This window comes from Octopus sinensis, linkage group LG23, assembly GCF_006345805.1.
Source record: "Octopus sinensis linkage group LG23, ASM634580v1, whole genome shotgun sequence".
In the NCBI taxonomy this organism is placed as follows: domain Eukaryota; kingdom Metazoa; phylum Mollusca; class Cephalopoda; order Octopoda; family Octopodidae; genus Octopus; species Octopus sinensis.
Window position 1 is genome coordinate 4,000,763 of NC_043019.1, and position 17,842 is coordinate 4,018,604.

General features: G+C 37.4%; 3 protein-coding genes across 4 annotated transcripts in view; 2 read left to right on the forward strand and 1 right to left on the reverse strand.

Annotated features, from left to right (window-relative positions):
• The window catches only part of LOC115223659, a 232,348-nt gene that overhangs the window by 114,509 nt on the left and 99,997 nt on the right, over positions 1-17,842 (reverse strand). The window lies entirely within an intron of this gene.
• The window catches only part of LOC115223655, a 63,663-nt gene that overhangs the window by 29,102 nt on the left and 16,719 nt on the right, over positions 1-17,842 (forward strand). The gene's annotated exons all lie outside the window — the stretch shown is intronic.
• The window catches only part of LOC118767588, a 79,893-nt gene continuing 68,800 nt past the window's right edge, over positions 6,750-17,842 (forward strand). The window contains exon 1 of the mRNA XM_036512377.1: positions 6,750-6,805. The gene's annotated coding sequence lies outside the window, so the exon portion shown is untranslated. The remainder of the gene's footprint in view (positions 6,806-17,842) is intronic.

Consider the following 17,842-nt stretch of genomic DNA (forward strand, 5'->3'; position numbering starts at 1 on the left):
ATTTGCCGATCTGGTATATTCAACTGAAGAAGGCAGAGCTTCTCATGCAAAGTCAGAAATCCAGGATCTTCAATTATCCAGAAAAATCTTTTTTTTCTAGATAATTTTTGTCTTCTCTTCTTCTCCTAGCGCTGTGGCTTTTGAGCCACGGTTGGACTGCTATTTCAGCATGGTGCCATCTCTCAGATACCCTAATTTATAGTTTTAAATAATTTTTACCTTTCTATGGCATTTATTCCCATGTTGGCCACTTGATGGGATCGATATTATCCTCATATATATATATACATATGTGGCTTAATTTCACTTCATTTTTATTTCTAGAACCAGCTGATTCATATGAAGAATATTTTGAACCATCTAAGACAACTATTGAAACAAAAAGTAATGAGAAACAGAAGCAACGATATGCCGATGCTATTGCTAAGACCACTCCTTGAAAATACTCCTGGTAGATAACTCAACCAAAATGAAGAACGGGCTGGACTCCTCATAGACTCAATCCCTGTTCTTTGTAATCATTGCAAGACCTTCAGGCAGTATTTGAATTGTTCTCAAGAAATTATATTCATAAACTTTGCGGACTGCGATCTAATTTATATGAAATCGACATTCAACAACGATTAAAGATTGTAGAATAAGAATTACACTCTCAGAGTGGTTAGCATTAGGAATGTCATCCTGCTGTAGAAACTTTACCAGATCAGATTGGAGCCAGGTGCATCCTACAGGTTGCCCAGTCCTCATCAAACCGTCCCACCCATGCCAGCATGGGAAACGGACGTTAAATGATGATGATGAAGATAAATATATATATATATATATATATATAATATATATATTTATATTGTTTTAATTCACTTTCTTTTATTTCTAGAACCAGCTGTTTCATTGGAGAATCTTTGAACGAAATAAGACAACTACATAAACGAGTGTAAATGAGAAACAGAAGCTACGATATTCCAATGCTATTGGCAAGTACCAGTCCTTGAAAATACTCCTGGTAGATAAACTCAACCAAAAGGAGAACGGGCTGGACTCATGGACCAATCCCTGTTCTTTGTCATCATTGCAAAAGTTTCATGCTTTATTTTAATTGCTCTCAAGAGATTATATTCATAAACTTTGCGGACGGCGATCTAATTTATATGAAATCGATATTCAACAACGATTAAAGATTGTAGAATAAAGAATGGTTTATGTTTTACATTTTTGGTATGATGACACATTATAGCTGTGGGCAGTTAATAGATGAACTCACATATCACAGTCTGATGAAGGATAAGCAATCCCGAGACTTCGAAAGCTGTTCTGTTAAGATAATAAATAAAACTATTAAAAAGGTTGCAAGACGCAACGACAATTTTAGGACGATAAAAATAAGAAAAAACGTGGAAATTTTACCGGTTGAGTGTGTTACCTTATAAGGCACAAAAGAAAAGACTCTCCCCAGACACAATAGAATATGCTTCAACACACGAACTCATATAAAGACTCCTGCAAACCAAATCCAAAAAACGAAAAATAGTAAATAAATACTCGAGAAAAAGTATTCTGTTTAAAGTAAAATTATTGTCAGATAACCAGATATTGGATCGCTGGATGGTTATCTAAAACACATGTGTTTTCCGAGTCAGAGATGGAAGGCATAGATAAATATTCGACTGTTCCTTGTGGCAGGAGGTGACAAAATGCCACATTTCGTTTGTGGTTGTTGTAAAAAGGAGAGAGCGGGAACGAAATGAAGTCACGGAAAATAATTTTGTTGGAATTTACTAAGAGTTACGTCCCCTGGTCTCTAAATTCTTATGTTTTGGCTATAAGAATGCGAATCTGTTGGGTAGAAATATGTGTAGGGTGTTAAGGGTTTGGTACGTGTGTAGGGCTGATACATGTGTCGGAGTTCTTTGGTGGGGCTGGAATAGGGTGCAGATGCCTGAACCTATAACCCCATGTTTGGGCATGTATGCACATGTAAGTCCATATGTATATAGTGTTTTTTGAAGGCACGTGACTTAGTGGCAAGGAGCATTGTTGGGGCGAGCGGCAAGGGCAGACAGCTGCTGCTGTCGTAGTTTGATGGCCATTGTACTTTGAATAGCCCTTTTTATGTTGGGTATCAAAATCCTGCTAGAGTTTACTTAGTTGTTCATCACTTCAGGCTGAATAGAGCAAGTACCAGTTATGTACTGAGGGAAATATAATTCAGTTCATCCTTGCTACCCTCGAAAAATTCATAGGAGCCCCGTGATTAGTCTATGTCACATGACTGGATTTTGTCACTCCACTGTGGTCATGCTGTAGCACTTGTTTCGATATCAACCTCAGTTGTTAATTTTGTACACATTTTTGTCAAATGCTTGGGTTGAGTGTACCTCGAGTTACGTTCCTTTTTCATGAGTTATCTCCTCCTAGAGATGAAGCACAAGATATTTGCACCAATGTCTTTACGTGGCACTCCGTCGTTACAACGGCGAGGGTTCCAGTTGATCCGATCAACGGAACAGCCTGCTCGTGAAATTAACGTGCAAGTGGCTGAGTAATTCACAGACACGTGTATCATTACGTAGTTCTCAGGGGAGATTCAGCGTGACACAGAGTGTGACAAAGCTGGCCCTTTGAAGTACAAGTACAACAGAAACAGGAAGAAAGAGTGAGAGAAAGTTGTGGTGAAAGAGTGAAGCAGGTTCGCCACCATTCCTTGCTGGAGCCTAGAGGAACCATAGGTGTTTTCGCTCAATAACACTCACAACGCCCGGTCTGAGAATCGAAACCGCGATCCTACCTACGACCGCGAGTCCGCTGCCCTAAGCACTGTGCCCCCACACCAATATCACAGACACGCAAACACACACACACACACACACACACACACACACCATATTCTACACCTTACTCCATTCACCCATACACAACAGCAGCAGCAGCACAACATTTACGGTCCGTTTTCCATTTTGACAGGAGCCGATGGCTTGATAGGAACTGGTAAAGGCCGGGGGCCACACCAGGTGCGCCACTGTCTGTTTTCTATTGGTTTCTATGGCTGGATGCTCTTCCTAATGCCGACCACATTACAGAGTGTACTTGGCGCTTTTTACGTGACACCAGCACCCACCCAACGCTTGTTGTACATGCACCCAACCTGGTCGTTTAGGATCTCAATTCTGTTGTGGTAGGTGAGTCTTCTCAAGTACAGAATGCACCACATGTCTTGGTCCTCTGTTACCTCCTTTCATAACGTTCAGCGTTTTTGAGAACGGCCTCCATCTTCCACAACTACACATGCCAGACACATGCTCAGACAAATGCACATACATAAACGCATACATACATTTATTTATTTATGGCTGCCCCTTCGTGCAATGGCCATCGAGTATGGACATTGCACGAAGCTTAACTGTTACTGGTGTTGTAATCGAATGTGACTTTTTAGCCCAGCTAAAGATCTACAATGTCTTGTACAGAATTGGCAACTAAAACCTTTACTGGTAATAGCCGGCTGTAGTTGTAACTGGGCTTTATGTACCTTTGCATACATACATACATACATACATACATACATACATACATACATACATACATACATACATACATACATACATACATACATACATACATGCATGCATGCATACATACATACATACATACATACATACATGCATGCATCCATACATACATACATACTGACATACATACATACATACATACATACATACATATATACATACATACATACATGCATGCATACATACATACTACATACATACATACTACACATACATGCATGCATACATCCATACATTAAATACATACATACATACATACATGCATGCATACATACATACATCTACATACATACTACATACATACTACATACATACATGCATGCATACATACATATTTACATGCATACATGCATACATACAACATACATGCATACATACATACATACATACATACATACAAACACACATACATACATACATATACCTACATGCATACATACATACATACATACATGCTACATACATACATACATACAAACCAACATACATACATAACATACATACATGCATGCATGCATACATACATACATACATGCATACATACATACATACATACAAACACACATACATACATACATACATACAACTACATACATACATACAAACATACAAACAATACATACATACATACATACATACATACATACATGCAACATACATACATACATACATACATACATACATACATACATACATACTACATACATACATACACATACATACATACATACAACATAACATACATACATAAATACATACATAAATACATACATACATACATACATACAATCAATCTGTATCAATATACACAGACATGCTCACACATATAGCTTACACTAGTATACTCTAAACAAGTAAACACATACAATCTTCTCCGACACACACACACCACACACAACACACACTCTACATATCAATTATACAAATAAACACACAGACAGACAAGGCTGTGTCTCTAAGTGGTTGGCTGACCTGCTAGAAATAGTGAAGCTCCAGCTGAATGCATTTTATTGTCTTGAAAAAGGAAGACACTTTATGGAATTTTGTTGTAGATAAGTAAGAATTTGAACAGGTCGTGGTCGGAATGTCTTCCATTAGAGATCTCAGTCAACGTAGCAGCAGGCTACGCAACAAAGACAACACATATGTATGCACACACGCATGTACACTCACACACACAAACACATGCACACACACACACATCATCATCATCATCATCATCATCTAGCACCCGATTTCTCTGCTGGTATGTGTTAGACGGTTCGAGTGGAACTGGTAGGCTGGAATGGTTATGCAGTATGTTCTTTGGTAATAGGATGTACTCTTGAAAACTCATCTCTTAAAAACTTCGAGTACCTCCAACAATACATAAATTCCAAGAACTTCCGACATTTGGGACGCTTGACTGGTCTGTAGAAGAAATCCACTGCATAGACATTAACATCCGCAAGGTTCTGGATGTCAACCAGAATCTCCACAGAAATTGTGATGTCGACAGGTTTCCCTACCTGGGAAGAGATAAAGGAGGTAGGCGTTTGAGATCCGTGCATACAGCATTTGAAATGTCACATAGTCTCTCTGATAGCACTAAATACTAGACAGATACAGGAAAGATATACGAAAAAAAAAGTGATAGATAGATAGATAGATAGATAGATAGATTAGATAGATAGATAGATAGATAGATAGATAGATAGATAGATAAGATAGATAGATACAGATAGATAGAGGACTCTTGACGGTAACTGGAAATATAGAGATGGGCGAAAGAAAGAAAGAAAAGAAGAAGAGTAGAGAGAGAGAGATAGAGAGAGAAAGGTAAAGAGAGAAAGGAAAAGAGAGAAAGAGAGACAGAAGAGAGAGAACGAGAACAGAGAACGATGAGAAGATAAGAGAAGAGAAGAGAGAGAGAAATAGTAAAGAAAAACGAATAAAAAGAAGAAATAGAGAAAGAAAGAAAGAGAGAAAGAGAGAAAGAGATAGAGAAGAGAGAGAAAAGATAGAAATAAAGAAAGAAAGAAAAAAGAAAGAAGGGAGAAGACAGAGAGAAAAAGAGAGAGAAAGAAAGAAAGAAAGAAAGAAAAGAGATAGAAAAAAGAAGAAGAATAGAGGAAAAAAGAGAGACCAGAGAGAGATCCCGAGAATAGAGGTGGAAATAGAGAAAGAAAGAGAGACACAAGATTGAGAGAAAGAGAAAAAGAGAAAGAAAGAGAAGAGAAGAGAAAGAAAGAGAGAGAAAGTGAGAGAGAAAGAAAGAAAAGCGAATGAGAGAAAGAGAGAGAAAAATAGAGTGAAAGAAAGAAGAGAAAGAAAAGAAGAAAAAGAGAGAAATAAGAAAGAGAGAAAAAAAGAAGAAAGAGAGAGGAGAAAGAAAGAGAGAGAAACAGAGACAGAAATAGATAGAAAGTGAGAAAGATAGAGATAGAAGAAAGAAAAAAGAAAGAAATAAAGAAAACGAAATAAAGAAAGAATAAAGAAATAAATAAAGGCAGAAAGACATCGACAGAAAACACGAGAAAAAAGAAAGAAAGATAGCAAGAGAAAGAGAGAGAGAGAGAGATAAAGAAAGGAAGAAAGAAATAAAGAAAGGGAGAAAAAAGAAAGAAAAAGAAAGAAATAGAGTGATAAAGAAAGTGAGAAAGAATGTAAGACACATACAGAGAGGCAACTTACAGAAAAGATAGACAACAGACAGACATGAGAAATAAGAAAGAAATAAATGAAATAAAGAAGAAAGAAAGAGAGAGAAGGCAAGTAGAAAGACGAGATAAAGAGAGATAGAGAAAGCAAGAAAGAGATATAGAAAAACACAAAGAGATAAAGTAAGAGAGAATGAAAAATTGACATGAAAATAAAGAGAGATCGAATGAGAGATTTTGGAGAAGAAAGGACAACGAATCAACAGCTAGTGGCTAACAAATTATACAAAACATTGCCTTTGTTGAGTCGATAGAGTAATTAGACTGTGACAGGGAGGGGAAATAACCCACATTGATATTCATTCAGTGTGTAGTTTTCGTGAGGAAATGAGGAGAAAATTCAGTTTTCCACATTTATATCAACCGCTGTTGTTAAAAAATGAAGAAGATAAATAATCTAGGCACATTGGATTATATAGCCCTAGATACACAGTGTTTTAAATAAGAGGTGATGGTCACAGCTAAGACGTCTTTTTGAACCTGTTAGGTCTGCTTGTTCAGGATTGAAGGGAGTTTAAAGGACATCAACGTCAGGAGCAGGTGATTATTATTTTAAAATCTTTTATTTGTTTCAGTCACTGGACCGCGACCATGTTGTACACACACACAACAACATGTTTCCATCCACGCCTGCTCCTCTTTGGTAGGCAACATCCTCTCTCCTCCAGAGCTGGGTTTGTCAGTGGAGAGATCTTGGGTTTCCGGTTACAGTGGAGGATAGACGGAAACAGACAGTAATGGGACAATCTGCATTCAGGTGCCACTCTCAACTCTTTCCTTGATCAATCTGATTAATTTTCAAGGTGTCGCTAAATTTCTGTTCGTGGCAAATCTCGGGGGGACTGGATTGATGCTATGTCTTGTGGCCAACATTGGAAGATTACTCACTCAGTTAGATGAAAATCCGCATCTCCATTGCACTCAGAGTGGGAACTGACGTCTGTACAGGACTGAGACACCACTGCGGTAGCCCCCTCCCCGACCCTATATGTCTTCACTGTCCGTTTTGCAGGGAATCAAAGTGAATATACAGGTATTCCAGTGAGAGAGATATAAATCAATTATTTAAATTTGGAAAATACATATTTTCCTGCATGAATGCAGGAAATACTTTTCTCGTTTCTAAGATTAAGTAGGGTATTCCTAGATGAATAATAAAACAGCTTCAGTTATACAAAGAAAACATTTTTTATTATCTTTTAATTCCCATATAAATTTAATTAATCCAGTGGAATTAGCTTTCTCTGTCTATTCTTAAAAGTTTGTAAATGATTTGCAACTCTAGTCTTAATCATATTTTCCATTGAGCCAATATAAAAATGTTTTTTTTCCCTTGAGCTATAACATTGCATTGTATACTTATACTTTTTCTTTTACATGAATTCTTAATCTTACACATTATTTCTAACTCTACAATCCCAATTTTCATAAATGTTATTATGAGTGGGTGTATTAGATGAGTAATTTATACTAGTAGTATTAGTATTAATTGTTTAGGTTCCATTATTGAGATTTATATATACACAATTATTATGGTTATTAGAATTTGGGAGATGTATTCTAAGTTCAGGGGAGTTATTAGGATTATTATTATTGACATTTTTATATTGGTGTAAATTTCTATTGGAGTAGAATTAAGATCAAACTTCAATATAAGTCATAAATGGATGATGGATTACTAGGCTCTGTTCCTGATCTTGACATATTGCAGCAGCATTTGTTCTGAGAAAGCAGTGCACTCCCCAATACTGTCTCAATCCAGTGGTCTCATAATAACCACACCAAAGTGGATGGTGAAGATATGAACTTAACTAAACTAAGTGCCGAAATTTGGACGGGCATTGGAGTGGTGTGAAAGGGGGTGGTACTTTACGTTCATTATATGGGGATGGGAGCGAGGAACTGGTTTCAGTTCTGAGTTCAGTGGAGAGAGGAATACTCCACATGGGGATATATTTCCGATCGATTTTTATAGCTGGCAAACCTCCCCGTTAAATTTATATCTTTTTATCATTTTTATCTCATCTTGCTTCAGTTGTTGCATTGTGGCCATGCTGTAGCACACCGCTTTTAACAATTTAGTCAAACAAATCAACCCCAGTTTTTTTTTATTCACAAACCACCACCGATTTCCATGTGGTGTTGGTGGTCACACACACACATCCACAACACACACACACACATACATACATCCACACACACACCCACAACACACACACACCACACACACACACCACACACACACACACCACAACACTACTAATATCCAACCTGCTTCTGTCAACGAATTCACTTACAAATCATTCATCGACCTGTGGATTCGAGTAGAGACACTTGCACAAGGTGCCACACAGTGGGATGAACCTCAAACTACTTGTTTGCAAAGTGAGCTCTAAACCATAGTACAATGCCTGTATAAATGTTTTTTTTCATATTTTATTTACATCTTTTATATTTTCATGTTCATTTATATTTTTAAACAATGCTATTTTATAGGTTTTGCTCCCAAATTTTAAAATTAACACAAACATTCTTTTAGTTGAAAAAGATTACAGGAGAACTTTCTGCTAATTCTTCCCAATCTTTTCTGTTAAAGCTGTATTGAAACCATTTGTTGGGAAGTTTTTTTATCACAAAACTGGCTGCACAACACAAGGTTTAACCGAAGCCACCGAAGCAAGACAGCATGCTCGCCATTACCATGGCGATGGTGAGGCTAAGGTGCTGGGAAAACGAAGCATCCTCATGGGTGACACCTCAGTGAGGTGAGCTACCAACGTTGCATGAACTTTGTGGTTAGTGACCCAGTCCCTCCGAACATCTCAAATGCCACAGGTTGGAAGAAATGGTTCTCTGTCAGGTCCCGATACTTCGGGTTTTCTTCCATTTGGTTATGGAAGCAGCTGACCCTCTGATTAACTAACTGCAGTATCCAGGTTGTGGGCGGAAGAAAAAAAGAGTCGCAGACTGTGACATTCCAATGAGGTACCTACCTCTATCCTAGGAGGAGAGGGTAAGACCATCTGGTCCTTTCCACTACTTCTGGATAACCCCCACAGCTCCAGGATTGAGGAGATATTAATCTGAACCAGGCCTTCTTAATGATTAGTTTTAGCTCAGTGTGACGAGTGGAGCGACCAGCATTTTAGTGGTAAGACAGACTGTGAAGACCCTGTGGGATTTGGGGCACCTACCACACCAGCACCACAGTCCTTACAGACGCCAGCTCCACTCTGAGTGCGATGTATGTGGAATTCATCTAACTGAGTAAACCCCCTCAATGTGGCCACATGCAGGGCATCAATCTATATGTTCATCTTTTGGGCATGATACTTTACTCTCAAATAAGGCTGTCTCCTTCTCTCTGTCTCTGTCTGTCTCTCTCTCTCTTCTTTCTTTCCTTCTTTCTCTCTCTTTCTGTCTCTCATTCTCATCTCTCTCTCCCCTTCTCTCGATTCGTACATGTGCGCAACTATAGTGATACCTCATATCGTTTTTTTTAACCTGTGGGGAATTCCAATTACGTGTCCTTCTGTGTCCATTTTCACTGATAATACACACATACACGCATGCATGCACACACACGCATACACACACACACACACACACACACACACACACACACACACACACACACAAAGTATGCACTCGCACACATATGTTCATACACTCACACATACATACATACCTATTTCTTTACTACCCACAAGGGGACAAACAAGGACAGACAAACGGATTAAGTCGATTATATCAGCCCTAGTGCATAACTGGTACTTAATCTATCGACCCCGAAAGGATGAAAGCAAAGTCGACCTCGGCGGAATTTGAACTCAGAACGTAACGGCAGACAAAATACGGCTACACATTTCGCCCAGTGTGCTAACGTTTCTGCCAGCTCACCGCCTTCATACATATATATATATACATACATACGTACAAGAAACAATTATGTCAGCAACCTAAATTTGCCGAAAAAAAATATGTCGCCTTACCAAACAAAGCCACTCAGACAAACTGCACAATTAATAATAGTCGTATTGACAACAGAGTAAACGCTTTTCTTTAAACAACTCAATAAACTGTTTTTTGAAGGGAATGTGAACGACAAGAAACTTGATCATGGCGAACCAAATAATAAAAGATCCCCGCCATGAAAGTAGTGTTTCTCTGTGGAAGATGCACAGAAGTTATAAAGTCTATGGACACACGAGAGGGGAAACATGATTTTGTGAAATGCCTTGAAGCTTTCTGGAACAGTGGTTCTCAGCCATGCTGTATATATGACTCCCGGGGAAGTTGGGAGAGGCTCTATAAGCCTTTTTGGGGAGTCCACGCAAGCAAAATAGTAAACTGGGGAATCACAGAAGTGTTTTAAGGATCATGAAAAATATTCTGTTTCAAGTGTATTTCTTGCAAGAAACAGCTCAATTTCTTTCCCTGACGTTTTACATGGTTCAAACTACACAAGTTAATATGTGACAAACAAAATTTTTTACCCATAGATTGATAATAATGGGTGGTGGTTTGTCTGCAAGCAGAATTGTCTTTCAAGGATAAATTTATGGAATTTCATTACCACAAATATGATGGCTAATTCTTCCTTCTCTATTTGACTGTAAATTTTCTCAGCCAGAATAAGGAATGCATGAGCTACAGCTTTCATGCTAGCATCTTCATAATTGTGTAAATTCACAGCTCCAATACCATTTTCACTAGTGTCTGATGCCACTACCGTTGTAAATTCGGGTCAAATATGATAATAAGAATTCTGACATTAAGATGCTTTTAATTTCTTCAAAGCTTTTTGGTACTTGTCTGACCAGTTCCACTTAAATACTCTTATAAGTCGATACTGTTTTCTCCTGTGTTAGCAGTGCTATTAAATCACATGTTAAGTCATCTCTAAAGATTCCTTAAGAAATTATAGCCAGCGCTCATTTGCTTCAGATATGAAACACCATAACAAACCACTGCTGGTTACAATTCTCCTGAAATCTAAAGAGATAACCTAAACAAGCTCTTACTTTTGTTTCCAGTCATACTAATCTTTTTTGTTTCAGTTTCAAAGATGTAAAGAAAACTTCCAAGATATCCGGCACGACCATTACTCATTTTACTCTTGATCTAACAAAATCAGTTCCTTGATTAATTAACAATCTATCTGGGACACGAGCAATTCAACAACAGAATCCTCTACGACTTCTTCGAACCCTCCATCATTTGCAAGTTTCCCATCACCTAAGTTTGATGTAGACTTTGTACAAGTGGAAAATTTATAAAATTTTATTTTTCTAAGCATCATACATAGTTGAGGGTTCCACTTTATCCCATGACACAACAATTATCTCTTCTGTTTATCTTCACCAGAATTCCAGCTTTTGAAAATTCAGAAAAACAAAAGAAATTTCTAAATTATCAGTATGGCAACACCATATCGATTACCGTCCAATTACATGAGACAGCAAGGCAATTCTGGCAGACACTTTGTTGGACGACATGATGAGAGGGAAAAACTGAAGATCTTGATCAACGATGAAGATACACAAATAATACAAGTTTATGGACTGCCTTATGTTGGCAAAACGAGTCTTGTGAAAACTGTAAGAAATTTACTATTGTTTTCTCTCTTTTTTTACGTTAACCTTATTACATTTTGCCTTTCTGTAGGTTATTAGGGATCATTGAGGTTTTACAGTTAAGTTACTGACTAAAGAGAAAAGCATTTCTGGTTCAATCCCATACAATGGCAGTCACTGAAGTCTTTGTAACGTTTGGTGAGTTGGTGGTTGACCTATGATCAAAGGTATTTGTCCTGTAACCATTCTGTCTATGGCAAAGATTATATTATTTAATGTCTCCTGTTCTATGTCATGAAGAAGGTAGGCAGTTTGGGAGAGGTTTGACTGCTTTATATATTATGCATGTAAGTGAGTGGGTAGGTAGGTAGGTAGGTAGGTAGGTAGGTAGGTAGGTAAGTAGGTAGGTAGGTAGGTAGGGAGGTATGCAGGTAGGTAGGTAGGTAGGTAGGTAGGTAGTAGGTAGGTAGGTAGGTAGTATGTAGGTAAGTAGTTAGATAGGTAGGTAGGTAGGTGAGGTAGATAGGCAGGTAGGCAGGCGGTAGGTAGGTAGGTAGGTAGGTAGGTGTGGTAGGTAGGTAGGTAGGTAGGTAGGTAGGTAGGCAGACAGGTGTGTATATGTGTGTTTGTGTGTGTCTGTATGTTTGCATCTCCTCGGCTTGACATTGTAGATTTTTGTAAATGAATGTCGTTAACTTCCAATATTACTTGGAGATTTTCCTATAGAGAAATATTTCCTTGGAAACAAGTAAGTTTGGTTTCCGAAGGGGCATCTGGCTGTAGAGGATCTGCCAGTTTGGCTGAAAACTGGTAAGCTGGGGAGCTGCACCAGGTTCCAATCTAATTTGACAGGGTTTCTACAGATGGGTGCCCCTCCTAACACCAACCACTGCCAGAGTGTAAGGGGTGTTTTTTTACGTGCCAGTTACGAACCCCAGCATCAGCCATGACTACGATCTCACTTGACTTGAAAGATCTTCTCAAGCACAAGAATAATTAATTGATAGACAGAGAGTGAGAGAGAGGTAGATGAAATAAGAGATGGATAGTAAAAGAGATGAAGCAACTGTGTAATTAATAGAAAAATAATTAAAGAGATTGAATGGCAAAGTGACAAACTGGTGTCCAGAAAGGTACTTAGGCAAACTGTAAGGTGAATATAAAGGAATAAAGGATACCCTGAACTAATGCATAGACAAAAGAATAGACAAAGAGACAGTTATTGAGAGAGAATTATAAAGTCAGACAGAGAAAGAGAAAAACTGAGAGACCAATAAATTGATAAGTGAATCTATGGAAACCTTTGAACTTGTTCTAATGTTATGTTTCTAATATGTCAGGTCTGTCAAGAATTGAAGGATGAAATCAACCCCGAAAGACTCCACATAAAACACATCCATATTTCTAATAATAGCAGTTGGTCTGATATTTCCAACATGTACAATACATTCACCAATTGTTCCAGTATCACCAATACGAAATGGAAAATTTGTATTTTTGATGATTTCCAGAACATTCAAGAAAGCTTCCTTCCAGGTTTCCAGGAGCTTTGTGACAATGACTTTCCACTGCAGAGAAATCTAAAAATCATTCTCATATTAAGTGGTGGAGAACCATTTCAGTTTGATGGAATCAGGTTTGGAAAGTGTAAAGTGAGTCCATTGTCCATTAAAGATGCACAGCTTATTTTCGGTCGCTGTTCAGACATTGAGACGGATGATGAGAACAAAGAACAACTACACAACATCATCAGATATGCCTGTGGCCTGCCAGGACTTCTTATTTACTTTGCAGAAAAAATCTCCCAGTTTCATCATAATTTCTCTTTTGAGGATATCTACAAAATGATTTGTGATGAAACCAAGCTCAATGACTGGCTGGACGAATGTACAATTAACAGACGTAATATTAAGCAAGAAATGGACAAGTACTTTTCTCATCTCTCTCGAACAGCAAGATGCTATCAAAGTGCTTTCATATTTTCCTGGAAGATTTGGTATTGAGGAAGCTGTTGAAATGACTGGTTCTTCTAGTCAACCAGCTTCCAAGATGCATGTTTTGATGCCACTGTCGAACAAGGTTTGATCAGTTCAGATTTAGAATTACAGAATTTCCAAGTGCAAGAATTAATACGTGCAATTACTAAACAACAGATTGACAATGTACACAGCAATGATTTGGTAAAGCTCAGATATACAAACATTATTGGGAAAAGTTTGATGAAGGCTCAAGATATTTATGATAAAGGCCTCATATATGAAGCACTCGGAATAATGAACAACAACTGGGAAAATATTTCGTTTCTGATGAAGAAAGGGATTGAAGCACCCTCAGATGGTAGGACATATGGAGTTTATTATGAGGTAAGATATTTTGTCCTTAACAACGTGTCTTGTATCTTGTGTTGTAAGTCAGTCTTTCATATGTCGCATTTTAGTTTAACCTGTGTTATATCTTCCCACATCTTTACCATTGGTTCTCAATTGAGGGCCATATGGCCCATGGGGTCCATATAAGAGTTTTGCTGTTGTTAAAATATATCAGCAAGAAATTGGTTATACTTCGACAATACACAAAATATTTCAATAATTTTTTAATACAATTATTTATAATATTTAATTACAAAAATATGTGATTCTTTTAAACATCGAATGTCTAGGATGGTCCAATAGAGTGGAATAGCAATCAAAGGGGTCGATAGGTAAAAAACGGTTGAGAAACCCTGCTGTAAGCTCGGCATAGGGTCTCTCTCTGCCCCTTCTTACAAATTCTTTTTGGTTACATCTTATTCTGTCTTTTATTACATCTTATTTGGGGTTTTTTCTGTTACATCTTAATCTGCACTCCAGCTACCTTGGACTAAGTGTCACTCAGAATATATTAGGTCAGACTCACTCTAGTTCATCAAACTCAGCCTCTTTGACAGTTTCAGTCTATCCTACTTTCTGTCAGTTCAGATCTGAGTCTGACTCAGTATATCACGTATCAGACATCATTTGGTTAGTTGATCCGAGACTCAGTATGATCCAAGATACACAATCCACTGTATTACATTGTACTTATCATCGCTAGTAAGGCACCAAACTATGGTGTGTGGCAGTAGTATTAGTATTATTAGTAGTAGTAGTAGTAGTAGTAGTAGCAACAGCTGTAGGAGTAGTTGTTGTTATACTTGTTGTAGTAACAGCAGCAATATTAATAGTTGTATAGTGGTGGAATCACCAATTCCATTGAAGCAGGGACTAACCGAAAGACAACCTTAGAGAGTAGTATGGTATAACTATTTTACTATTTTACATATAATTTTTTTTACTTTAAAATTTCTAGATATGAAATGGTAACCATGTAAATTTTAAAACGTAACTTTTCTTCTTTATGGGGGAAATGGGAAAATATGAGTGAATATTTATTTTTATGACTGCTGTGTAGTGAGTCTATAAAATTGTATATATATATATATATATATATATATATACTACATATACACACACACACACACACATATATATATATATATTATATAAAGTGCATTAAGTAATCATTGTATTCCAATTTCCTTCACTTTTCAGTGAATAGTAGATGAGTGACTATCCTCAGACACAACACAGGATACACTTTCAGGCTTTTGGGATAAAGTTTTCAGGAATAACCCAATAGGTTTACTATTAATTCTGTGAAGTATTCATGGGTCCTGCTAGTTATTATTATAATAATTTTTTAAAGGAGTAAGCTGTCAGAATCGTTAGCATGCTGGACAAATGCATTGCGACATTTCATCCGTCTTTACATTCTGAGTTCAAATTCCACTGCGGTCAACTTTGCTTTTCATCCTTTCAGGGTCAATAAATTAAGTACCAGTGAAACACTGGGTCGATGTAATCGATCAAGCTCCTTCCCCGAAATTTCAAGCCTTTAGTGGAAAGGAATATTATTATTATATTATTACTCTTTGGGGCAGTAAAGATTTGAAATCATTAATATTTTTTCAGAAAAAACATTGATTTCATATTTGGCACAAGGTCAGCAATTTCTGGGAAGAGGAAATTGATTTGAACTCAGAACATGAAGACAGACAAAATGACACCAAGCATTCTGTTTAGTGTGCTAATGGTTCTGCCAGCTCACCACATTATTTCTACAGACAAAATATTAACACATGTTACTGTGTTTGATTTTTAGATAACATTAAAAGCCTCAAATATACTGATGCTATGTCACCCTAGAGATTCAAGACAGTTTTTCCAAGCATGTCTACAAAACTCCCTGTTATTTGGCAATGAAGAAGAACAAGCTTTTATGAATATAGCATATGGTGTATCCTTGACAGATTTACCAGGTATGATATGACGATGGTGTGTAGATTTTGTCATCCCACTGATGTAGATAATATGCTTAACAGGAATATTGAGCATTTAGCACCATTCTTTGTATATTTTGCTAAATGCTGAAGAAGTGTTTACGAGATTATATAATGTTTCTAAAGGCAATTACGTAATACTAGCAGTAATTTTCCAAAATACGTGTATGCTTTATAAAGCATGAAATTCCCTGTTTTCTATATTTTATTAACATTCTATACATATATTCATACATGCATGCACACATCCATATGTATGAACATATATACATATTTATGTATTTCTTTATATGTCCTCTGCATTCAGAGGTTAGAGAGGAATGAGGTTAGTATGCTCTGCTGCATGTGCAATGTAAGTGTACATGTGCAACAGTGTGCTAGTGTGCTGAGAAAAAAATGGCTAAGAGACATTAGATGCCGTGTGCAGGAGAGAAGACTGCACTGGTTTGGTCATGTGATGAGGATAGATGTTAACAGTTCCATAAAGAAGTGCCAATAATTGAAAGTGGATGGAACTCATGGAAGAGGAAGATTTAGGAAGACATGGGACGAAATACTGAAGGATGGCCTCGGGACACTAAACCTCGTGGAATGATGACAAAGGATCAAACCATCTGGTGCTTTGCCATACACAAGAAGATCCATACTCCACAGCAGAAGTATTGATATTGCCTCCCCTATTCAAAGGAGTGGCCTGGAAGGACCCTGGGCCAGTGCCACATTAAGGCACCCCAGCACACACTGTAAAGTGTTGGCGTTAGGAAGAGCATCCAGCCGTAGCAACCAAGCCGAATCCAACGGCTAAGTTACAGGGACATAAACACACCAACACTAGTTTTCAAGTGTTGTTGGGAACAGAGACACAAAGATACAGACACATAGGTATATGTACATATACAACAGATTTCTTTCAGTTTCCATCAACCAAATCGCCTCACAAGGCTTTGGTCAGCCCAGAAACAAAGACCTGTCAAATCACCCAGAGGGTCAGAGGTCACTCCCTCAGATCTCCCTGAAAAAATTCAGACTAGCTCCTGTACCTATATGATGGGAAAATATCAGGTATTAGGTCAATATCCTTGATAGTTTTGAAATTTTGGGCCTTTATGTTATTAATTAATTTTACATCTTTTCCCGAACGAGTCTCGCACAACACTTGAGAAAGTTATTATTCTTCTATTGGCAGATGAAGCACAACTTTGAAGCCATGTGTTTGGGATAGTATGAATATTTTCCCATCATGTCAAGTATTAGATCAATATCTTTGATAGTTTTGAAAATGTAGGCCTTTATATCATCAATTAATTTTACATCTTTTTTCCGAATGAGTTTTTGCTCAGTATCAACTTGAGACAGTTATTATTCTTCTAACATGGCAGCACAAAGCTTTGAAGCCATGTGTTTGGGATAGTATGAATATTTTCCCATCATGTCAAGTATTAGATCAATATCTTTGATAGTTTTGAAAATGTAGGCCTTTATAACATCAATTAATTTTACATCTTTTTCCGAATGAGTTGCTCAGATCAACTTGAGACAGTTATTATTCTTCTAACATGGCAAGCACAACTTTGAGCCAAATAAGAAAGAATTGATGATTGAAGAAGAAAATTGAGAAGAAAAGAGAATTGAGATGGCAAGCAC